Source organism: Pleurodeles waltl, chromosome 7, assembly GCF_031143425.1.
Source record: "Pleurodeles waltl isolate 20211129_DDA chromosome 7, aPleWal1.hap1.20221129, whole genome shotgun sequence".
Taxonomy (NCBI): domain Eukaryota; kingdom Metazoa; phylum Chordata; class Amphibia; order Caudata; family Salamandridae; genus Pleurodeles; species Pleurodeles waltl.
In genome coordinates, this window is record NC_090446.1 from 535,855,568 (window position 1) to 535,871,949 (window position 16,382).

General features: G+C 45.9%; 1 protein-coding gene across 2 annotated transcripts in view; it reads right to left on the reverse strand.

Moving 5' to 3' along the window:
* The window catches only part of LOC138304307 (CD59 glycoprotein-like), a 161,584-nt gene that overhangs the window by 120,144 nt on the left and 25,058 nt on the right, over positions 1-16,382 (reverse strand). Inside the window, exon 1 of one of the 2 annotated variants that reach the window (XM_069244259.1) lies at positions 13,133-13,154. The exons of the other annotated variant lie outside the window; for it this stretch is intronic. The gene's annotated coding sequence lies outside the window, so the exon portion shown is untranslated. Of the gene's footprint in view, positions 1-13,132; positions 13,155-16,382 lie in introns of those variants that run through there. 2 annotated transcript variants of the gene reach the window in all.

Below are 16,382 nucleotides of genomic sequence, written 5' to 3' on the forward strand. Positions count from 1 at the left end.
GCTTCCAGTCTCTGAAACTACCTTCCTCCATCCATCCAAAAACTAATTTGTTCTATCTTCAACTTCACTTATGCCTTTCACCCGCACTTGCAAAGCAGGTTCCCCAATGAGAGAACACAATAGGACTGGGGAGGCAACATATCCGGTGCACCTCAGCATGCAGCCAGAGTGGGGCAGGGAAGCAGTGTGGGAACACTTCCTTTGAAGCAGGCACACAACATTGACCCTCCTCCAAGAAGGGAGACCAAATTTAAAGCAGGCAGCTTTGTATATCAGGTTGAGCTATTCCTTGCTCCTTGGTAGCTGTAGAGAACACTAGTGAGTGAAATGTAGAGCTTAGCCGCTGTCAGTGCAATCTACAGTCATAATGAGTCAGCTGGTGTAGTCCTCCAGATCGTGGAGCAGAATCATGGGGCATGGCAATGGATTGGATATGATCATCATCTCCCCCAAGCATCCCAGAAGGAGCGGACATCCAGGCAAACATAGAGTATATGAACAATGTCAAAATGCATGTGACCACACCTCCAGCAAAAGGAGTGGGGCAGCAGCCCTGCAGACTGCATTCTCGCAGGCATTCAGTACCACCCTGCAGAATTGTAAAGATTCAGAATTTCATCTGGGCCTCCTGTGCACCTGGCTAGTTATCTAAAATCTCGGCCCAGTCCTCCACCTTGCACTCCACCTGGAGGCGATCCTGACATGTTGTCAGTAGGTATGTCACCAGTGGCTGGGAGTAAAGGTGGCGAATCAGTAGAATTTACATATCGGACATCAGACCTTTAAACTGCCCCCACTTGTTGAGATAAGCATGCACCTGAGAGGAGGGGACATTCCAAGGTTGAGCGCCTAATCCAAGTGTGAGGCAATGGTGTAGTTGTGTATATCACCACTGTTGGTTGGAGGGGAGGGATTTGTCCTGTAGCATCATGAAGGATTTAAATTCACCCTGGGAGATCAAGTGACTCAGGTATGAATCCCTACCTCCTACCAGGGGCCCCAATTCATCATAGCTTCCCTTATGCAAATACAGTCATTACACCATTTTGGAACCTTGTCATGGAGATGAGCATCCAAGGAGAGGAGCCTATGGGCTTGTGTCCACATTCTGGACGTGGTCTGAATCAAGGGGTTCACTGGCCCAGCTGTGGTAGGGGCGGTTAGATATAGGGAATTCTGCCTTGCTGGATTGCCCATTATACAGTGCTTGATTGCTTCTCATAATGAGGGGACCCTGACCATGAGTTTGCATATAAGCCAGTTGTGCCAATTGCAGGGCCTTACAATAGTGCTTAACAGAGGGGAGACCAAGGTCACCTAAAGATCTATGAGCAATGAGTTTGCCAATGGCCAGGTGGGGCCTCATTGGCCCCTAGATGAAGACCTTGATGCCCCTGTCAACCTGCTTCTGGATCTTAAGGGGCATCAAGAGAGGGAGCCTGCCAAAAATATAGGTGAATCTTGAGAGGGTCACCATCTTCACGACCTGTCATCTCCCCAACAACAACAGGTTCAGATGCATCCATTTCTCGAAGTCAAGCTGGATCTGCTCTAAGAGAAGGCCCAAGTTGTTCCGAAACCAAGTGCTATCGACCCCTATTGAAGTAGATACCTAAATACTTAAGATGAAAGGCCCTCCACTGGAATGGAAAACCACCTATGATGGCAGGGTGGTCACCCTCGAGAATGGCAGGGCTTTGCCTTTCCCACAATTAACCTTGTATCCAGAGATGACCACAAAAGCATTGTTAGACTCCAGCAGTTCTGGAGTTGAGGATGAATGTGCCAAAAGTGTGAGCATGATGCCATTTGTGAATAAAGAGAGCATTGAGGGGGTCACTTGTGGGATGGGTTTTTCCCACTAACCACTCCTACTGGTCCAGCTCCACTGTCAGGGGTTCCATGGCAGGGAGGAAAAACAAAGGATACAGCGAACGCCCGTGCCTCACCCCCCGGCTAACTGGGAAAGGGTCTGGAGCTGTAGCTACCACAGAGTGTGTTTGGGGAGGACTGTGCTGGGGACCTTGATGGAGGAGAGGTCAAGGAAGCCCATACAGTCAGCCTCATTGGAGGGAATCCACCACCTCAGCTTTTGTCCACTTGTAGAATTCGGCTGAAAAACACATCCTCCACAGGGGCTTTATATTATGGGATGTTAGAGATGGCTTGCTCCAGCTCCTCTTTAGTAATTTCTCCCTGGATAGCTTCCTTCTCAGTGAGGATGGGTTACTGGACAGTTGTGAAGAAAGAGGTGATCTGTGCTGAGTCTAAAACTGCATCATGGGTATAAAGGATCCGGTAGTAGGAAGCAAATGCATCTACAAATTCCTGCAGATGGCTGACAATGTCTCTGGAGTCATTCTTAATGGTGTGGTTGACCATCCCTAAGTAACTTTGCTGCAGCTGCCCACCTTTTCCTTGTGTTTATAGTTCCTGTATTTCAATTTATTTTTTGGCTCTGGAGATAAAGAGAGAATTGAGTTCCATGCACTCATTCTTGAGGCTGAGTTTAGTGGCATGAGGCGTGGGCAATGTAGATACGTGTGAGGTTCACTAGAATGCCCTCCAATGTTTGTCATGCATCCCTTTGTTTATTGAGCATAGCTGTGTCCCTCATCAGCTAGCCTTTAATGGTCACCTTAGTCGCCCACCACCCTCCAGTATGGCGGCATCGCTCATGATGGGAAGCATGGACTAGGCAAAGAGAAAAAAGTCTAGCATTGATCGAGTTGCTGTACACTGAGGAGATACAGGAGCTATTTTGTCTGAAGGATGCAAAAGGTGGCACACGTTCAGGAGGCTGAGGTCCACCTGAACGTCACCCAGAAGGGCCTGGTCCACATTGTTAACCACATCTACCGGGCTGTTGAGATCAAAGATCGTATCACAAGCCAGGTTTCAGTCACTCCCTAAAAGCAAATGGGTGGCATCAATCTTAGTCAGCACTTGGTTAAATCGGAAGAGAAACTGATGTTTCGGGCCTGTTGGCACATAGATGATGCCCACTCAGAGCACCCTGTCACAGACCTGCAGCTTGGTGAATGCATACCAGTCATCTGGGTCTATCCATGGCCCCATGAAGGAGAGTCTTGCGTGTCAGTATGGCCACGCCACATCTTCGGGGCACTGTCTGACTGCCAGCCTGCAGCGAAGGGCATCAACTATGGTACATAAGCACATTCTTGCGTTTGATGTAGTGCGTAAGTCCATTTACATTCCAAGAGATGACAATCAGCACTCCCTCGGGGAACATAGCGGAGGTCTGTGTCTAAAGTGTGGTGGGCGGACGAGGGCAACACAGTCTGCCAATTACAATGTTCAGGCCCACACCAAAGCTCGACAGGGGATCCTTCCTCTGGATCCGGTGGGAGGGGAGTTCCAAAGGAAAGGAAGGGGAGGCATTATGAGAGGGGAGGGAGGGTACAGTACAGGGTATGGGCAGGAAAAGTAGCACAGGGAGAAGAAAAACAACAAGCAAAACTGGCAATGTTTGCTAAGGCTCAGGGCAAAACACAATAAAATTGTAATCAGCGGGGCAAACCCTATGGAGTCACTGAACTTAAGGGGGGTCCCAGCATAGGGGGAGGAAACAACGGGAAGACTTCCAGGGTATGATGCTGAGATGTTAGGTGTTGGGAAAGGCTGGAAAAACGAGGGGATGGGCACTTGTGCCGTGGCACCTGATGAGGAGTGACAGCGATGAGGCCAAGATGATCGAAGAGGAGGGCCAGTGAAGAAGAGTAGGTACGCAGGGCCCGAATGCCACAGAGTCAGATGGGTGCACAGTGACATGGGTGCATATAGGGTGTGGACCAGGATGACTTCAGAGGGGCCTAGGAGAGGGAAGTGGGGAGAGAGGGAATGAGGGGTCCATTGATAAGGACGGAGGACAAACAGTGGACAACACTGACCCACCTGATGGGAGTGGAGCCCCTGCGAGGGAAGGAGCCTCGACGCCGGGGTGCAGGACCATCGATGGCATAAAGAAGAGAACTTACCCACCCTGGGCCCCCACAACACAGGATCCAACCGAACATATCCCCTTGGAAAGGGTCATATGGAGACCAACCAGCAAGAGTGGCAGCAGGGGTGGCCCTAGGAACTGAAACAGTGCAAACAGTAGTAAACAAGTGAGGAACTGTTTATAAGCTTGCAATGGGTATCAAACATCAAATAGTGAACAAACATGCTATAGTCAGCCAGCAGACCCAAAGATTCAGGGTGGGCCTGCCTTCAGTGGTTAGTGGGACTTGTTGAGACCCCTGTCCTGTGTAAGCCCTCCCATGGCCCTGATTGCCTTCTCCCTGCCACTCTGCAATTGGTGCACCCTGTCCTAGTATCTGGTTCTGCTGGACTGTGTGTCCTCAGTCCCTGGTCGTTGTGTGCTCAGGGAAGAGGTGGAGGGAGTGAGGGAAGTTGTAGCCATGTCTATGGCCCAATCATGCAGGCCATCCATGAAAGACTGCAGCTCCTCTGGGTCATGGAAATCCCTGGATTTGCCGTCCATCATGATCCACATGCATGCCGGCTTAAAGAGGCTAAACATTATATCCCACCTGTACAGCTGGGGCCCCTGGGACAGGAAGGCTGTTTGTTTCTCATTCGTCTCCCTAGAGAAGTCAGCCACTATGTGTATCTCGTGGCCTTCAAAATCGTAGGGCCCATTTTACTGTATTGCTGTGAGTATCTGTCAGGCCTGTTCATGGTGGAAGAAGCAAGCTATCATGGGCCTCACCAGTGGCTGGCACAGACGGATTCTGTGGGCTTCCTACAAGGAAGCCCCAGACATCAGCCCCCCTCTGCCCTCTCCAGAACTCTAAAGAAGGAGGAGTTGTCTCTGTGGTTCCTGTCCTTAAGTTTGGTGACCTTTTCTCACAAGACCTTGAGTTCCAGGCCCCTATCTGGGAAGTGATCAACATTCACTGCCGAGGAGGACAGACAGCGATACAATCCCTCCTATAATGTCCTCCCGGATGGACATAGTCGCTGCTGTGAGTTTCATCATTTTCGCATCCATGATGTCCAGTCTGTGTCCCACCATTGTGATTTCCTTGAGGATCAGGTCAATTGTGTTCTCGAGGGAGTCTGCAGGAGGAGAGGGTGTTGGTTTATTAAGAGAGATACCTTCAGTGAAAAGCAGCTGTCTAGTCAGTTTCCCAGAGGCCATGGTGAGCAACCCAGGGGGAGCCACAGAAAGACCCATCTCCAGGCCGCAGGCATGGAAATGATGGGTAGAAGAGACAAGCGGGGGTAGGTAGGCCAGGTCAGTTCAATTGATGCCTCTGCACATGTAATTAGGATAATAGGCATTACCTCTTGGGTCTATGTGTAAGCGGTCCTGTGAGGTGCCACAGAAGGCTAAGGGATGGACAGGTGCAGATTTGCCACCCAGTATTGCCACTCCACCAGGGCCCGCATGCAGTGGTACTTCTGGACCACCTTGCCCTTGCAAGCAGACTGAAACTCCTGTCTCTCCAGTGTCCAAGCCACAAGGTTGTTCTCTTCCACTATAGTATGATGCCCTTCTGGGGTGACCTCTTTGTACCTAGCACTCCGCTGCCCCAGCATGATGAACCACTCCCAGTATGTGCCTCCTTCCCAGTCCCAGGCACAATTGTCCACCTGGCGGCCTCTGTGCTGCCAGCCCCCAGTGCGGGAGAGCTCCAGGAGAGGGAAAATTGCCACACTGCAGGGTCAAGAGGGGCACCAATAAGGCCTATGAAGTGGGGGCCCGCAGGCAGGGAAGATAGGCTGGAGTGCGGGGCAGGCCCGGTTCAAGAGAAGCAAGTGCCTGAGACGGGGGAGGGAGGCAGAATGTGATACATCTAGTGCACCCCTAATCCCATGCAGCTTTAAGCGCTGGGCTCTATGGTCTCATTCTCTACCCTTACGGTATACTGATGCCCCAGGGCCACCACAGTGTGCTGTGCTGCCCAGACCAACCTCAAGCCGTGGTCACTTGTTTGGGGGCTTTGGAGAGGCAGGGGGAATAGGGGGGTAACTGTAGAGGGAGGGGGAGACCCCTATCAGTGACAGGAAGTAATTCCCTGTCACTGATGGTGCCTATTGCCATGGTTTTCGGGGCGGTAAGGAAGCCACAAAAACCATGGCGGTAGGCGGAGTCATAATCCCGTGGGCAGAACAGTGACGGCTGCCGGGCTGGAGATAGATCTCTCCAGCCCCGCGGCTGTCACCACCATGGTGGTCAGAGTGGTACATTGGCAGGTTAGCTGATGGCAATAGGTACCGCAAGCCTGTTGGCGGTACTTACCGCCATATTACCACCGATCGCCGGGGTCATAATGATCCCCAATATGTCTCCTTTTAAACATTTAAAAATTGACCTATATCTGATTGATACATTTAATTTACTTGTAAGTCTCTAGTATATGGTACTATATGTACCCAGGGCCTGTAAATTAAATGCTACTAGTAGTTCTGCAGCACTCATTGCGCTGCTCACTAAAGCAGCACTGTAAAACATGTCTCAGGCCTGCCACTGCCGCCTGTAGTGCAGGTTTAAAATGCCATTTCGTCCTGCCAAAATAAACCTTTCACCTGACTCAAAGTTTCCTCTTTAAAAATATATGTCATCCCCAAGATATGCCTAATCCAGAGATGTTTTAAGGCATGGGCAAAGTGGGCAATGACCGAGGGATACCACCTTCCAAGGGGCACCCTCGGAAAGGAAACTTTCTCTCTATCTTCCTTCCATGTATTTCTGTATCTCACCCTCCAACAATTTAATAGGCAAAATAGTGATTGAATTAGCAGAAAATGGGTAATAAAATTTAAAGTTGTTCCAAATAGGTGCCCTAAAACATCTCTTGTCCAGGGCCCCCACAATGCTCAAGATGACACTGGCCCTAACAACTTCTAGGGCGGGGTGCTTAGAATTTAAAACGTTGTCCATGTGGGTTTAAGTTATACATGTCCTGCCGGAAACCACTCCTAAAATTGTTTAACACTGTTGCAATGCCTAGCTCTTCAACACTTTTACATTTAATAAATACTAACTACAGTTTGAGACTAGAAAGAGATGTGTTGTCTACACTTACATGAATTGAAATGTAAAATCATCTCTAATGGTAACATTGTATTTTAGGTTACTGTTCTTTTTTAGCAAGTTGGCATTTTCTTGCCTAAACCAAATATGCCTCACTGCCAGTGTCCATAGTGCCATGTCTGTCAATGACTCTTCTAGGGTGTTTTGTGTATTCTTATCAGACATAGATACAATAGGGCCTTGGTGTGTGGGGCAGGTTGTTCCTTCCACGAGGAAGATGTCCTGGGGGGTTGTACTCAGCCTACTTGAGATTCAAAGGGGCAGCCTCATGTCTTGATCACCCTCTTGCTGACTTTTAAAGGTCTACTGCCCTGTTACTGATAATGAAGCTCAAATCCAGACCCCCATGGGTCAGTTGTCAGACCTCCTGTATGAACTACAGGGACAAAAAGCTTCCAAAGGCCTCTCTGTAAAGGCCAGGCTGACCCGCACCATCTCAATCACCTTGGACGTTCTGAGCCTTGCTGCTGGCCTCTGCTGAAGTGAGTCCTAATCCCAAATAGGTGCACCCCTAGCTCCTTGGTTAGAATTGGTGAAAACTTTTCCTCAAAAAAAGGTTAAAGTTATGAAGTTTGGGCTTCTTGCATCAATGGAGTGCCCTCTTTGTGACGAAGATTAACAGCATGCGACGACAACCAATGCGAAGCTCCAGAATGACCTGCTGTTTGCACTGACAGCAAATTTCCATGATGACAGACAATGTGGGACATTGACTTTGCTCTACAGCAACAACATCCGTAAAGGCAGCCAAAGCACCACAGAGACAACTGTACAAAATATCTGATCAGATCTTCACATTACAGTGACTACTGTCTGCGATGCTCAAGCTGCTCTACCTGCTGAAAGCCTCATCCTTGCAGCCCTCTCCAACATGAACAGAAGTCTTTGCGTTGAAATTGAGAAGGAAACTCTTCAGCTGGCCTAACCAGGTCCCTGTATCCGACACATGGCCTGAACTTATGACTCTGCCCCAGTCCGGTGTGACCAGATAGCTGCGAGTGGTGCTTTGTTCTTTTGGCACTATTTTTACCTGAAACATTAATTATTTATATCTCTGGTTTTACTGATTGGTGTTTTGATGCATAGGTGTAATTTTATGTATTAAAATGTTCTGTATTTTACTAAATTGGTTTGGAGATTTTCTTGTGTTGTGCTTTCACTTTTTTACCGTTTGAATGCTGCGTCAGTACTTTACATTTTCCCTATAGGTTAAACCTGACTGCTTTGTGCCAAGCAACCAGAGGGCTAAGCACAGGTAAATGTTGTCACTTTTTGTGCTCCACCTAGCAAATATTGAGTTTATTATTTTAGTGTGGCTTCCATCCTTCTCAACGTATAACCCAATTTCTTACAGTTTACAGTTGGTAATTGAGCTGTCTAATATTTGAGAAGTAAAACCAACCACACTACTTGAAATAGATGTATTGTTGTATAGAAAATATGTTATACCTAGGGAGCCCATAGAAAAACCGCATGTAGCTGCATGTAAAAAGAAGTTTGTTCAAAATTGTCACATTCATTAAGTTTATTTTTTCAGATTCCAATTGAGATTTAGGGACACAATATTGAAGATGACTATGTCAATAATTTCATTAGGAATCTGAACTCCCAAATAAGTAATATATAAAGCTAATAAGAGCAGTGTTTAAATCAAGTAAAACATCCGACGATAGAGAATCATTTTAACTGGACTGAGCCTTAGCCCAGTTTACCATTTATCCTATAAAATAAAGATTTATTTAGTAAACCAAGGCGGGATGGGGCACACCCGTCTAGAACTCGAACTCGTAGAAAATAAATTCAAGGACCTCAGTTTACAAAGAGATTTTCTCACATATACTTTTGGACACAATGGTTGGATGTATGCCTCCTAGGTATTTACAAAAGGATACTTAGAAGTGTAAATATGTTTCCATCCTCTTAACTGTAAGTTATTTATATTTATGCAGGACTGCCTACATATGTAGTGGGAGATGGGAGGTGCAGAACGTTGACCTTGAACACCTGCAAACATTTGTAAGCATTCAGACACTGTTTTCTGACCCTGGAAATGGTCTCGAGTCAATGCTTTTTCAGGGAGGGAAGGGGATCAGAACACCTCCGAATTTATTTTTTATAAAGAAAAGGACTTATCTGTGAGAATAAAAGTTCCCACCATTATATTGTGCTATTGCAAATTGACGCACTGGATGTTCCTAAATTAAAACTCTGCTGGCATACATTTTCAAGTTGTAAAAATGATTCTAAGGTATTGTAAAATCCCGACACATGTGCAAAACACTCTTTGCATTGTTTTCAGAAGTGTTAGTATGTTGGAAAGATCCGAGTCCATGATATTTTACTAAATAGTGCATGCCGAAATTTACTGGGTGAAAAACACCTTAGAAAAACCTTGTCCAGATGATTTTGGCGCAGTACGCACCAAAGTATCGCCCATTTTCAGGGCAAACCTCCTAACCGCCATTATTTAAAACATTCCATATATAATAAACCCTGTGATATTATTATTTATTGAATGCAACAAAGTACTATGCACTTAACTCCATAATTAAGGACTAAGACAAAAAAGAAAAAAAATACATTCATCAGAACAATATCTTCAAACTCCTGACTGGCACAAATTTCAGGAAGTACCCTGGTAAAGTTTGGTGCATTTGGAGCATTTTAAAAATAGCATAAATATCTGTTCAGACAGGTGAGGAAATCTTCCAACATAGCCTTCTCACGTTTTATTTGTGAGACAGTCTCTACTCGCCAGTTCATTCATGGCCAGCGCATAGTCTAGCAATAATTTTAGTACTGAAAACGAAGTTATGCCATTCAAAAATGGCTTGGGTTCGTCAAGTCGGCACACGTGTGACCATTGAATATTGTATCACCTTCAAGACTGATGTTGGTTGATGACAAATATGGGTCACATTTGTACACCGTAGGGCTGGCTAATCTTTACAATTTGCATATGAAATTTAAAATGACAAATGTGTCCATAATGTCATAACAAAAATGTAATTTAGCGTTCACTTTTGCATGTATCTCAGCCTAGTCACAGTGCCACATGTAGTATATGTGTGAATACATGGATGAATTGATGGCCCTTTCTCTATCTCTCATTTTCCGCACAGCCAACAGATTGACATAGGTGCCAGACGGTAGGGACGGACACAGGCCCTATTTATTGGGTGACAAACTCTGACCGCCACCACCATGAACGACAACTTGGAGGAGGAGGATCAGAAAGATCCCTTCTTTGAAGAAGATACAATACCTGCCCAGAGATGCACCCTTTTATTTTGCTTTGAAAAATCTACTAGATAAACACTTACCAGAGGAAGAGGTAGAGAAATAGGTCTTCCAGGCCATACACAATCTGTGATGTCCCAAATCAATGTCCCCCCCACTAGCATAGCTTATCATATCTAACAATCATGTTTCTTCCAAGTCCCCTCCCAAAACATTGTGTCCCAGGAGCCAGTCCAGCTGCTGATGGGACAGGTGGAGCATGAGCAGAATGATATCATGACGGCCCTTGTAAAGGTATTTACTTTGATTTAAATGAGGGGTTGGGGGTCAGGGATCGGCAAATTGGGCAGGGTACCCACCATGCGGAGAATACCTGCCTCATCTACTTCTAGATTGCTTCAATGTCCTCCCTAAGACCCCCTCATATGTCTTTTTCTATTGCCTTCACCATCCTACTCATTCTGGTCTTGCACTTACATCTGTTCTCCACAGGAGGTGTCTGGTCCTGCCAGCCCTGTGGAATTTCCTCCGCCCAGGAAGACAGTTTCTTTCATCCTACAGTCTGATAGTAATGTTGATGATTACAAAACTCTTTTCCCCATCCCAGGGCAACAAAAACATCCCCACGTCTGGGTTCGGGGATTTACTTTTTAATTATATTAGATTTGTGATGAATGGATTTTAGCTTGATGTTTGGACATTTGTTTTTGTAACTTTCTGACCGACCTTTTTCTTTAGACATTTATGTCTGGACATTGATTTTTTTAATTGTTCTTAGATTTACCAATTATGTTTAGATTTTCCACCCCTTCCAAGTTGAAGATAACTGCATGGACTAGCATCGCTCCCATTACTTCTCATTCCAAATACTAAAGGCAACCTACTGCTACATCTCATATATTACACCTCCTTCAATACATCCTATGAAAGAATGCATGCTGATGTTGTGACAGTATCTTCATCACTTTTGTTAGAATGTAGTCATACACTGGCCACACATTTCATGTGATTCTCCACACAGCTTCCTGTCCCCAAGAAAGAGCACAATACATGATGGACACAAATTGGATGGTGCAATGAAATTTTCTGTAAAATGGAGTGCAGGTATGAAATGTCACATATTTATTTGAACATCTAAGGTGCACCTACTTCAAGGTGTGTTATGTGTGAAAAGTAAGTTCTTATAAGTCCTGAGGGAAGGTTTAATGTGGCCATGATTGGCATCCACATCCCGAGTGGGGAAGATCACATCCCTGGCTACACATAATTGAACTTTGTCATGGGTCTGAACTAGGTCATGCACTGGTAGCAGGTGGGTGTGTGGTCTCACAGGACTCTGCTGTAGGTTGTTCCGGCACCAGATGGATTAACAGCCTTGTTGGTCCCACAGTAGTGGCTGGCACTTATCAGCCAAGACCTGACTGAGCTGAAGGAGCTCATTATGCCAACTGGCATTATCCTCCCTCAGCAAAGGGAGACGATCTTGTTGCACTTCCAAACTCTCTAGAAGAGTCAGTTCTTGGTCTTCAGTAGACAATTGTGCTTATTCATTACTCACATGTTTTCCTGCTGGCAATTGCTCAGAGTTCCAGGTTGGTGTTCACGAAGTGCAAGTAACTCTCTATGTTGTCGACGCCATGGCACACATAGTCTTCTTTGTTAAATATTTCACTTCCCAGATGGTGACTTTTCCCAGAACATCCTCTCACACATGTGAAACCTCAATTGGCCATGTCCTTAGATGGGAGATGGAAAGGTGACGGGATCAGATGTAACATGATCATTGTGGGAAAGAAAGGCCCATTGCTCACTTGGTCAACCCTGCTCAGTTTAAGAATGGAAAGAACATAGTGGTAGCACCTGAGTGAGATGATGCTACTGGGAATCCATCCAGTGTAGACGCAAGTTGGATATGTGAGTGGTGTGTCCTGTGCAGCTGTTTCTTAGGTGTTTCCCCAGGTGTTGTGAATGAGATATTGGGCTAGATGTACAAAGACAGTTTTTAATGGTCCGAATTGCTATTTCGGGCCATTAATAAATGCTAAATTGTCTTTTCTTTTGTACAAGGCCCTTTAAAGAATAGCAAATTGCGATTTCTACCCTGTAGGAACCACAATTTGTTATTCACGGAATAGGAAATCGCAAATATGGATTTCCTATTTTCGATTCCCATTCTGATGTACCATGCATTTCCTAAATGCGATTTGGGCATTTAGGAGATGCAATTACCATTGAGCAGGTAACCAGGTGCAATGTAAAAAAACAAAACACTACAAAATGCTTTTTTTAAATTGCAATAGAGCACACCCATATCCCTTAGGTATGTTTGTGCTCTACAGGTGCACCCCTATTTTTGGGGTGCACCAAGGAGGCCCTTTTTCCCATTGCCATCCTTGGTTTTGCATTTCCTAAATAGCAAATTCCTAATAAGAAATCGCTATTTGGGAAATGGAAAACTGGCACATTGACTCAAATGCCATGGAATTTATTAATAACAATCTCCTAATAGCAATTCGTACATTTTAGGAATCGCTACTAGGAAATCGGTACTTGCACTTTGCATTTTTAATTTCATAAATTGCGATTTCTACGAAGTTGTTATTTAAGAACTGCAAAATTGCATTTTCATACATCTGCACAATTGACTGCTATTGATACAGTGACATTTGGTAATGGTTTGACCTTAAACAACACATATTGTCAAACATGACATGATGTAAATTGGCTGGTGCACAAGTGACAGATATCATTTCAGACCCATTTCTAATACGTTATCCAAGAATTTGGTACAAGAATACAGGGGCCCTAGAAAGTTACATAGCTTACCTGTCACTGTGTGTGGACGGACCCTGAGATGGGTGCTTCTCTCCAACAGTATTGCTAGGGGGTTGTTGATATGGTTCCTTGGAAGGAGCAGGCAAAAGGAGATTCTTATGGTCTAGAAGACATTGTGTGAGTTTGGCCATCGTATGTGTCTGACTTTGCTATGAGGGCATTTATCCCGGTCGCATTGCAATAATTGTTACCCAATATCTGGTAGTAATACTGCAACTACATCAACATATTATGTATTTCCAGCTGATATTGCAATAAAGAATGTTATACATCAGTGTCTCAGTGATCCATGAATGTGGGTGGGTACTGTTACCCAGGAATGGTGAGTGTATGCATTTATAAACAGTCCCAAAAAGAGACATGTTATTAGTATAGCCTTCTAGCTCACTGTAGAGGTGTATACCTGTTGTTAAAAGTCCTAAACCCAACTCACAGCTATAATGATTATTTAACAACCAGTGTAGCCGGATTCAGAAGGGCTATGGCAAGAGTAGGACATTCCACCCACTGAGAGAACATCAGCAATCATGTTGGCAGCTGGTCGTTATTTTAAAAATGTTCAACATTCTTAACTGAATTTTTAATTGTATTTGTGTCTATTTGAATCAATGTTTATGTTTATATAGGCTGTAAAACCTAATAAATGATTCTGAAGTAGAATAAATGTGTTAACACAGTTCTTGTGAAGGATTATCTGGCAAACAATTAAACCTCCAAGTTCATAAAGGATAGGCACGGACATTGAAAGGTCAGCTACTCATAAATCATGCTGTCAATATGTGCATTGGTGGTATAAAGGTATGTTGCACTCTTGCTTCTTCCTTGGTTAGAAAGTCCTCCTCTAGGTGAGGTGGATGTGGTCCCACTGAACAAAATGGTGGAAATCAGAGAACCACATTTGGCGAGGCAAACCAGTGCCATCCAAGTAATAGAACAAAGTGGGTTCTACCTGTCTTATGAATGAGATGGGCCATACTTAAGGTGTGTAAAAATGACCACTCAATCAAATACCTGGGCTCCCCTCAGTAATATGACGTCCTGCCCATCCAAAATGAGAATTTGTTACTATTGTTGTTCAGGTGAATGGTAAAAGCACCAATGGGTGTCTGACCTCGGGCCTCAAAAGTCGTAATAAAGGCTTCCTAGAGATGTTCTTTTTTCTGTACTGTGTGGAGGCACCTACTCAGACTGCTATTCTGGCATTGTTGAGCCCCACATGTGGGAAATAATCAGAATCTTAAGCTGCAGCTAATTCCATTTCTTAAGAGCCAACACGGCTGCTAGGAATGAGTATGCCCTTGTTTTTCCACAGAAGAGGACGCTAGCCGGGTGGGGGTGGTGGTAGGGGTGAAGGAGGGTTTGCATCAAAAGATGACGCTAGGCTGGTTAGAGGCAAAAAAAATGCCAGTAACCAGCCTTCCATCATTTCCAGATGCACAACCATCCAAAAACATGACTCCTGTCTTAGCAAAGACAGGAGTCATGCCCACCACTCCAATGGCCAGCACAGGGGACCAGTGTCCCCTGGGCATGGCCACTCACCCCCAGTGCCATGCAGGGGGGCCCATTTCGAGCCCCTCAGTGGCACCTTTGAAAACAATTCTATAATACTGACCCATACTTACCCTACTTACCTAGGATGGGGTACCCATCCTCTGGTGTGAGTGGGGGTGTTCCTGGGGCTTGGGGTGGGCACCTGTGGGCCCATTCCATGGTGTTTGGCCATGGAACTGGGTCCATAGGTCCCCTAACGCCTGGTCTGACCCAGGTGTTAAATAATGGCGCTAAGCAAGCCATTATTTGGGTCCGCCTCCCACCTGTGCATCATTTTAGCACGGGGATAAATATGGCGCTCAGGGGATAGCGTCATTTTTTAATGGGAACGCCTACCTTGCATCTCATTGACGCAAGGTGGGTTGGCGTTGGAGTTAAGTTTGCACCGCATTTGCAGAAAATAAATAAACGCGAATGCAGCGCAAAGTATAAATATGCCCCTTACTTTCTGTAGGAAAGTACCATCTTGCCTGGCATGTTACCCCCATTTTTCACTGTATATATGTTGTTTTAGTTGTATGTGTCACTGGGACCCTGCCAGCCAGGGCCCCAGTGCTCATAAGTGTGCCTGAATGTGTTACCTGTGTTATGACTAACTGTCTCACTGAGGCTCTGCTAATCAGAACCTCAGTGGTTATGCTCTCTCATTTCTTTCAAATTGTCACTAACAGGCTGGTGACCAATTTTACCAATTTACATTGGAACACCCTTGAGGTACCCATGGTATTGGGATTCCAGGAGATCCCTATGGGCTGCAGCATTTATTTTGCCACCCATAGGAAGCTCTGACAATTCTTACACAGGCCTGCCACTGCAGCCTGAGTGAAATAACGTCCACGTTATTTCACAGCCATTTTACACTGCACTTAAGTAACTTATAAGTCACCTATATGTCTAACCTTTACCTAGTAAAGGCTGGGTGCTAAGTTACTTAGTGTGTGCGCACCCTGGCACTAGCCAAGGTGCCCCCACATTGTTCAGGGCCAATTCCCCGGACTTTGTGAGTGCGGGGACACCATTACACGCGTGCACTACATATAGGTCACTACCTATGTGTAGCTTCGCAATGGTAACTCCGAATATGGCCATGTAACATGTCTAAGATCATGGAATTGCCCCCTCTATGCCATCCTGGCATTGTTGGTGCAATCCCATGATCCCACGGGTCTCTAGCACAGACCCTGGCACTGCCAAACTGCCTTTCCCGGGGTTTTACTGCAGCTACACTGGTTCAGGGACCCCTCAGCCCTGCTCTGGCGCGAAACTGGACAAAGGAAAGGGGAGTGACCACTCCCCTGACCTGTACCTCCCCTGGGAGGTGCCCAGAGCTCCTCCAGTGTGCTCCAGACCTCTGCCATCTTGGAAACAGAGGTGCTGCTGGCACACTGGACTGCTCTGAGTGGCCAGTGCCAGCAGGTGACGTCAGAGACTCCTTCTGATAGGCTCCTTCAGGTGTTGCTAGCCTATCTTCTCTCCTAAGTAGCCAAACCCTCTTTTCTGGCTATTTAGGGTCTCTGCTTTGGGGAATTCCTTAGATAACAAATGCAAGAGCTCATCCGAGTTCCTCTGCATCTCTCTCTTCACCCTCTGCCAAGGAATCGACTGCTGACCGCGCTGGAAGCCTGCAAAACTGCAACAAAGTAGCGAAGACGACTACTGCAACTCTGTAACGCTGATCCTGCCGCCT